The following is an 8,375-nucleotide window of genomic DNA, read 5'->3' as shown; positions in this document are numbered from 1 at the left end:
CTTTACAGGTACACGTCAGAGGTGAGGCACAGAGCTTTACAGGTGCATGTCAGAGGTGAGGCACAAAGCTTTACAGGTGCATGTCAGAGGTGAGGCACAGAGCTTTACAGGTGCACGTCAGAGGTGAGGCACAGAGCTTTACAGGTGCATGTCAGAGGTGAGGCACAGAGCTTTACAGGTGCATGTCAGAGGTGAGGCACAGAGCTTTACAGGTGCATGTCAGAGATGAGGCACAGAGCTTTACAGGTGCATGTCTGAGGTGAGGCACAGAGCTTTACAGGTGCATGTCAGAGGTGAGGCACACAGCTTTACAGGTGTATGTCAGAGGTGAGGCACACAGCTTTACAGGTGTATGTCAGAGGTGAGGCACACAGCTTTACAGTTCCACATCAGATGTGAGGCACAGAGCTTTACAGGTGCATGTCAGAGATGAGGCACAGAGCTTTACAGGTGCATGTCAGAGATGAGGCACAGAGCTTTACAGGTGCATGTCAGCGGTGAGGCACAGAGCTTTACAGGTGCATGTCAGAGGTGAGGCAACAGAGCTTTACAGTTGTACATCAGAGGTGAGATACGTAACTTTACAGTTGCATGTCAGCGGTGAACCACAGAGCTTTATAGTTGCATGTCAGAGGTGAGGCACAGAGCTTTAGAGGTGCATGTCAGGGGTTCAGCAAGTAACTTTACAGTTGCATGTCAGAGGTGAAGCACAGAGCTTTCCAGTTGCATGTCAGAGTGTCATGGGGATACAGCGACAGAGCGGGACAGTAGATTTTGGCGTCTGGTTACGCAAATTCCTGCACTTATTAGAACAGCTTCACCATCCTATTAAACAGTGCAGGCTTTCCTTACTGTCATGGCAAGAGTTAATCAGTTCAGTTGATCTCCTGGAGCTTTCCATTCTGAATTGTCTCAGCTGTTCTGTGTTGGCCACTCCCCTCTGGTATATATGCTGCCTCTGGCAGTTGGGAGAAGCCAGTGATAGTTCTACTTCTTGGTTTGGTGGTGAAGGAGAGAGTTCAGTGATTGAAGTTGGCAGTTGGAAAGTTTTTCTGGAGATTGTAGAATGGAGTTTGCTTGCATGTTTACCCTTATCTTCTGACATTTAGTTTCCCTTCCTATACCTCCTCTGTTTCCCACTCTGTTGCTTTGTAAGTGTATTTGCATGACTGTAGTTTTCTTATATTCCACTTGCCTGTTAACCCTGTCTGTTAAAACAAGGTGTATCCCTTGCATCACTCCCGTGTCCCGTGTAGAATTGGTACAGCCCCTCCACTAGGTTATAAAAACTGCAAATACTCCAAAAATCCAAGGCGCCAGGCATTTTCCTTCCACAAAAATTACTTTTATTGGCACCAGTGTACACACAGGAAAATTAGCATAGTTTCGGCCACTCATGGCCTTTGTCAAGCCAAGAAAAAAAGGTTCTTGGACTACCTTGGCTGATGTTGCACAATCCCGTGGCAGATGGGCAGACTCGGGAGGTAGTAAGATGGAGTGAGTACTGTCAATGACACTGCTTGGACACCCATTTAGCCAGGGTTGATACCTGGTACCTGCCGGAATCCCAGTCTGGTTTTAAGGATGTGTTCTCGGAACAGGGAAGTCAGGAACTTCCTTCTCATCGTCCATATGATTGTGCCATTAATTAAATTTCTGGGGTCAAATTGCCTAAGAGTAGGTTGCATAATATTTCAGGTCTGGAAAGGCGGGCCATGAAGGACTATATCTCAGAAAGTCTGGCTAAGGGTCATATCAGACCTTTCTCATCTCTCGCTGCAGCATGGATTTTCTTTGTTAAGAAAAAAGATGGGGGGTTACACCCCTGCCTACATTTTCGTGACCTAAATCCGATCACGGTTCAGGATCCTTATCCTCTCCCTCTCATTCCGGACCTCTTTAACCAGATCGTTGGAGCTAAGTGTTTTTCTAAAGGACCTCAGGGGGGCATATAATGTCATCCATATAAAGGAGAGGAATGAGTGGAAGACTGCTTTTAATACACCAGAGGGACACTACGAAAACCTCATTATGCCATTTGAGTTGACTAATGCTCCAGCCAGTTTTTCAGCACTTTGTAAATTACATTTTTTTGTCGTCTGGCAGGTAGTAGTAGTCTATCTGGGTGACATATCAATTTATTCTTCGGACCTCGAGTCACATTAGGTACATGTCAGGTAGATCTTACAAATATTCAGGGACAATAAGGGTTCTTAATAATTTAAGTAAGATGGGGTTCAAATATAAGAGTTTGGCTGATCGGAGACGCTTGATGGGTCCGGACCTGTGTGTTGGTAATTTGGTGTGGTTGTCCTCGAAGAACATTAAGTTGAAGGTTCCTTCTTGGAAACTAGGACCTAGGTTCATTGGCCCCTAAAAGATAGTTGCTGTCGTTAATCCAGAAATATATTGCTTCCTCTGAACCATCTCCACCACCACCCGGTCATTGTTGATGGGAATCTGAAATTCCAGATAGCGAAGATTATCGATTCTCACTTGGTACGCCAGTCTCTTCAATATTTGTTTCTTTGGAAGGGTTATGGTCCTGAGGAGAGAATGTGGGTACCAGTGTCTGACGTTCATGTGATCAGGTTGGTTCGATCTTTTCATGCTTCACATTCAGATAAACCTGGTTCTGAGGTTCCCGGAGGTCCCTCTTAGGAGAGGGGTAATGTCATGGAGATACAGCAACAAAGAGGGGCCAGAAGATTGCGGTGTCTGGTTACACAAACTCCTGCACTTATTAGAACTGCTTCACCATCCTATTAAATGATGCAGGCTTGTCTTGCTGTCACGGCAAGGGTTAATCAGTTCAGTTGATCTCCTGGAGCTTTCCATCCTGAATTATCTCAGCTGTTTTCTTTTGGCCACTGCTATACATGCTTGCCATTGGCACTTGGGAGTTGCCAGTGATAGTTACCAGTACCTGGTTTGGTTTGATGGTGAAGGAGAGAGTTCAGTGTTTGGAGTTGGCGTTTGAAGAGTTTTTCTGGAGATTGCCGCGTGGAGTTGGTTTCCATTTTTTTCCTTATCGTCTCACATTTGGTTTCCCCTTCATATATCTCATCTGTTTCCCACTCTGTTGTTTGGTCAGTGTATTTGTATGATTGTAGTATTTTTTATCCCTGTCTGTTTACCCACGTCTGTCTGTTTAGTGTTTTACTATACACTTCAGCCCCTCACCTCCCTGGGTGGGGGAGGGATCAGATAAGAGTTAAGTTATGAATATAGACAGGTATGAGAACCCAGCGTCTCCACCTTCTGGAGTAATCCGGGAGACTGGGATAAACTAGAGCACCCCTAGTTGGATGGATCGTGTAGGTGCCCACAGTCCCTTGTCATTACGTGACACAGAGATGAGGCACAGAGCTTTAGAGTTGCAGATCAGAGATGAGGCACAGAGCTTTCCAGTTGCAGATCAGAGGTGAGGCACAGAGCTTTACAGTTGCACCTCAGAGGTGAGGCACAGAGCTTTACAGTTACACCTCAGAGGTGAGGCACAGAGCTTTACAGTTGCAGATCAGAGGTGAGGCACAGAGCTTTACAGTTGCAGATCAGAGGTGAGGCACAGAGCTTTACAGTTGCAGATCTGAGGTGAGGCACAGAGCTTTACAGTTGCAGAAGAGAAGTGAGGCACAGAGCTTTACAGGTGCAGATCTGAGGTGAGGCACAGAGCTTTACAGTTGCAAAACAGAAGTGAGGCACAGAGCTTTACAGTTGCAGATAAGAGGTGAGGCACAGAGCTTTACAGTTGCAGAAGAGAAGTGAGGCACAGAGCTTTACAGGTGCAGATCTGAGGTGAGGCACAGAGCTTTACAGTTGCAAAACAGAAGTGAGGCACAGAGCTTTACAGTTGCAGATAAGAGGTGAGGCACAGAGCTTTACAGTCATACCTCAGATTTCAGGGATAGAGTTTTAGGTTTGTCTGGTGCTGACTCTGTCCCTGATCTCACTGCAGTGCAACTTCATAATTTCAGTGGCATAACGAGCCCTGGTGTACCCCACCCTGAGCCTGGCAATGGTACAGTGTGTTTTACCTGACCTTTATGGGCCGTCTGAGCCCAGGGGTCCCGGCCTGTACCCAGGTTTGGCTCATCATGGAGTCTGGTCCTGCATTCTACTATCATATACTGTAGTTACAGCCTTCTCTGGCTGAGGGGGGAGTGCACTGTGTCAGATGAGTCTTACCATTTCCTATCTGTACAGATGGGTTGCTGTGTCTTTTTCTCAGGCAGTAAGAGCGAGGGAAGCCGCCTGTCCACAGGGTCCAGCTCTGTAGCCCCCTTTATCTCTGTATTACAATCATTGTCTAAATAGTCACATCCAAATCCACCAAAGGCCACGAAAAAGAGGACATCATTTCTAACAGTATAGTTCAAAAGCAGTGCAGAGTATTTCAGACTATGAGTTAAATAGCAGAAAAAGCAGGATCTGTTAACAACACAGAGTATTTGAGGAAATAAGGAGGAGCTGAATGTACACAAGTACAGGGGCCCAGCAGCACAGAGTGTTTTAGGAGATACATGTACGGATCTCATGATGTGTATTTGTTTCATGTAGTTGTTTTCAGCTGTTAGAAATGTCAGAACCTACTATATTAACTGTTTATCACCTTCCTGGCGTGCGCAGGCTCCCGCCATCGGTCGTCTGTAGAACCAGGAGCGGCTCTCAGACTTGTCCATAAGTTATCTGAGGTCTGCAGTCATCTGCGGCTCCTGTAATGAAGTGACTCACTGAATATTCTACCGAATCCGCACACTGTGACTGCACCTCGTCTACAGCCATTAACCATAATGCAGCCGCTAATGAACGCACCGACACAGCGGCCGCTCACACGGAGCCCGGGCCTTGTGAGACGTACAGAAAACATATTCTCCATAATGAAACATTCCGAAAGATAAAGTCATCGCATCATTGTGTCCTAATACACAGGGAGCGGACAATACTACAGGTCTGTACATTACATGGGTAGACGAATGGATGGAAGGATGGATAGATAGATAATAGATAACAGATAGATAGATAGAAAGATAATAGATAGATAGATAATATATAGATAGATAATAGATAGATAACATAGAGATAATAGATAGATGATAGATAATAGATAGATAATAGATAGATAACATAGAGATAATACATAGATAATAGATAGATGATAGCTAGATAATAGATAGATGATAGATAATAGATAGATGATAGATAGATAATAGATAACAGATAGATAATAGATAGACGATAGATAATTGACAGATAATAGATAATAGATAGATAATAGATAGATAACAGATAAATAATAGATAATAGATACATGTGGTAAGACACCTCACTCGGCCACTTCTGGAAGTAGACTCAGGAACCATGTTTTCTCTGCAGGCTTTATTTCGTGGCATAAAGCCCTGCAGCTCCAGCGAAAATAAACACAGCCTTACTGGCAAAACAACAGAACAAAAGATAAACGATAACACAGTACATAGCAGTGTGGGATTAGCTAAACAGGTTGTTTTTAGAACCCTCCTGTTTGTTTTTTCTATCTTGTGTTTTGCAGTCACGTGACCATCTGCCTTTATATTCCAGCTCCGCCCTTCTGGCTGTGCTGGACTTCAGTGTTTGACTGTTTCTCTATCCTGATGCTTCGGTGCCTTTCTCTGTCAAGTTCGCTTGGTCCTTCTGGGACCTCTAGTACATTTTGTCAGTTTGTCTTTTTGTGTTCTGCAACAACTTCTGTTTAGGAGGTGTCCCATTTTTGTTCCAGTCCTTAGTTCTTTTAGGGACCCCTCCCTTAATTCTATAGGTCTTCGTTCAGACTAGCCGAGGACTAAGGCGGGTCTGTTCACTAGAAACAGGCAGCCCGCTACATCGTAGGGATTCAGCTTAGTCTTACTGTAGGGACAGCTTTCCCCTATCTCTCCTTAGTTCATGTTCAGGATCATAACAGTAAGTCCAGCCCAAAAAAAACTTAATGGAAAGAAATTCAGGGATCAGTATGGTTTCCGTCCAGGATTTGGCTCAACGTCTGCAGGGATTGTCTCTGGAGGTGGCCGAGCTTCAGCAACACGTGATTAGCTGTTCTGGAGCGCATTTTGTCGAACCCAAGGTAGGACTGCCTGATGTTTTTTATGGTAAACAGCAAGATTTTTTTCCTTTAAAAATGCTTATTTGTTATATTTTCATTTGAGACCAAGGTCCTCTGGGAATGAATCACAGCGCATTGGTTTTATTATGTCACTTTTGCGCAATGAACCACAGGGGTGGGCCTTTTCTCTCCAGCCTAATGATCCGTGTTTAAGGTCTGTTGAAGATTTTTTTTCTGCTATGGGGCTATTATATGACGATCCTGATCGAATCTCATCTGCTGAATCAGAAATTAGACGTTTGAATCAGGGGTCAGATGACGTTGAAAATTATTGCACACACTTCAGGAGATGGGCTTCAGAAGTTAAGTGGAATGATCCTGCGCTGAGATGTTTATATCTTGCTCGTCTGAGTGAAAGGGTTAAGAATTTGCTGATTGCATTCCCTGCACCTGAGACTCTGCAGGATGCTATGCAGCTATCTGTTCGTGTGGACAGGAGACTGAGGTGCAGGCTCAATGAGGTAAAGACTCCTGTAATGTCAGTTCCTAGTCCCCAGAAAATCTGCTCTGATGGCGGGGAACCGATGGAGGTTGGGGCGATGTCACTCCGCTCTCAGGAAAGAGACCGGAGGTTCGCCGAGAAATTGTGTCTTTATTGTGGTAAAGCTGACCATCTGATTAAGTATTGTGAGCGTCGTTTAAGTAAAGAAAAAAAAAAGGTTGGTTATGCCCGTATAGCTTGTTTACGCTCTGCAGGAGTATTTCTTTCTGGGAGTACTACTCTGCAGGGAGATTTGATTGAATTTCAGGTATTTGTGGATTGTGGTTCAACACTTAATGTGATTGATAAAGGAGTCCCACATTAATAAGGGTTCCAAGCAGTCGGGTAAAAGAGTTGGTCTTACCACCGTTGGAGGAGGTGTATTAAATTCTGGGACTTCTTCCTCCAAATTATTATATAATGTGTCATTGTCCTTTGGTAAATCTGCAGTTTCTGCCAAGGCGTGGGTGGACTCTGGTGCTGATGGCAATTTTTTATCATCTACGTTTGCCCAGAGGCATGTCATCCCTTTAGAGTTACTGTCAAGACCCATGAACATTAATGTTGTCAATGGTTCACTCCTGGACGCGCAAATCACCCACCAGTCGATTCCCCTCACCATGTCATTTCCTCAGGGCCACCGGGAGGTCATCTCATTTCTTATTATTCCCGGTGGATTAGACGAGGTGTTATTGGGTCTCCCCTGGTTACGTTGTCATACTCCACACATTGACTGGAATATGGGGGAGATTTCTTCCTGGAGTAAGAATTGTGCATCTCAGTGTATGGTCGCAGTCACGCAGAGGGTAGTCTCTGATCCCTCTACCGTTGTGGCTTCCGGTACAAATTCTTTGTCTGTCCCCAGGACCCGGGTCTTGTCAGACTATGTCAAAAGGAACTCTCAGGTAGAGACGGTGCCTCCAGTGTCCTCTATCCAGGTTCCGCCGGGGAGGACGTTTGTTTCCCCTAATCTACAGAATATGGTGCTCTCCTGGGCTCATGCCCCTAAGATCAGAGCTCATCTGGGGGTCAAACGTACCACTAAGTCCCTTCAACGGTCCTATTGGTGGCCCCGGTGGCGCCAGGACGTCAAGGACTTTGTCCTCGCATGTCCCGTCTGTGCGGGAGATAAATCTTTCCGCCAAAGTCCGGCGGGTCTTCCCCATCTGTCACCCGTGACGGACTCCACACATAGAGAGTCAGTTGTCACTTCTTGTCGCCCTGCCCCCATATTCTATCCGGGCGACAGAGTATGGCTCACGGCCCGTAATACTAAATTACGCGGGGAATCTGCGAGGATTGCCTCCCGCTTTAAAAAAGGGTACCCTGTACACCGGAGGGGTCACGGTTCTGTGAATCCTCCTCTGTGACCCGGTGAACCACATTTTTGCCCCCCTGCTCATGGAGGAAAATGAGCATCAAGTGGAGGGGGATGTTAGAAGGGGGGATAATGTTAGGCGTCAGTCTGTGGCTGGATTCAAAATGGGTCTAGGACCTTCTGTGGTCTCCCATTTCAGTCCAGCTGGGGCTGATGCTGCTCAGCATCGTTGTCAGCCCCAACACCTAGCTGGTCCACGAGACGTACAGATTGTCTACTGGGTATTAGTACCTAGCAATGTTAAGCATGGGTTGCAGAGGGAGCCAGGGCGTTTGGAGTCTAAGTCCAGGATTCGCCGTACTGAGCATGCCCGTGGCGGATCGTGATTGGTGGTTTGGCACTCACCTGACTCGGTGACCTGGCACCGCCTGATTGGTCCA

This window comes from Phyllobates terribilis, unplaced genomic scaffold (genome assembly GCF_046119375.1).
Source record: "Phyllobates terribilis strain yellow unplaced genomic scaffold, ASM4611937v1 Scaffold_4__5_contigs__length_816908805, whole genome shotgun sequence".
NCBI classification, from domain to species: Eukaryota; Metazoa; Chordata; class Amphibia; order Anura; family Dendrobatidae; genus Phyllobates; species Phyllobates terribilis.
This window is presented reverse-complemented; position numbering follows the sequence as displayed.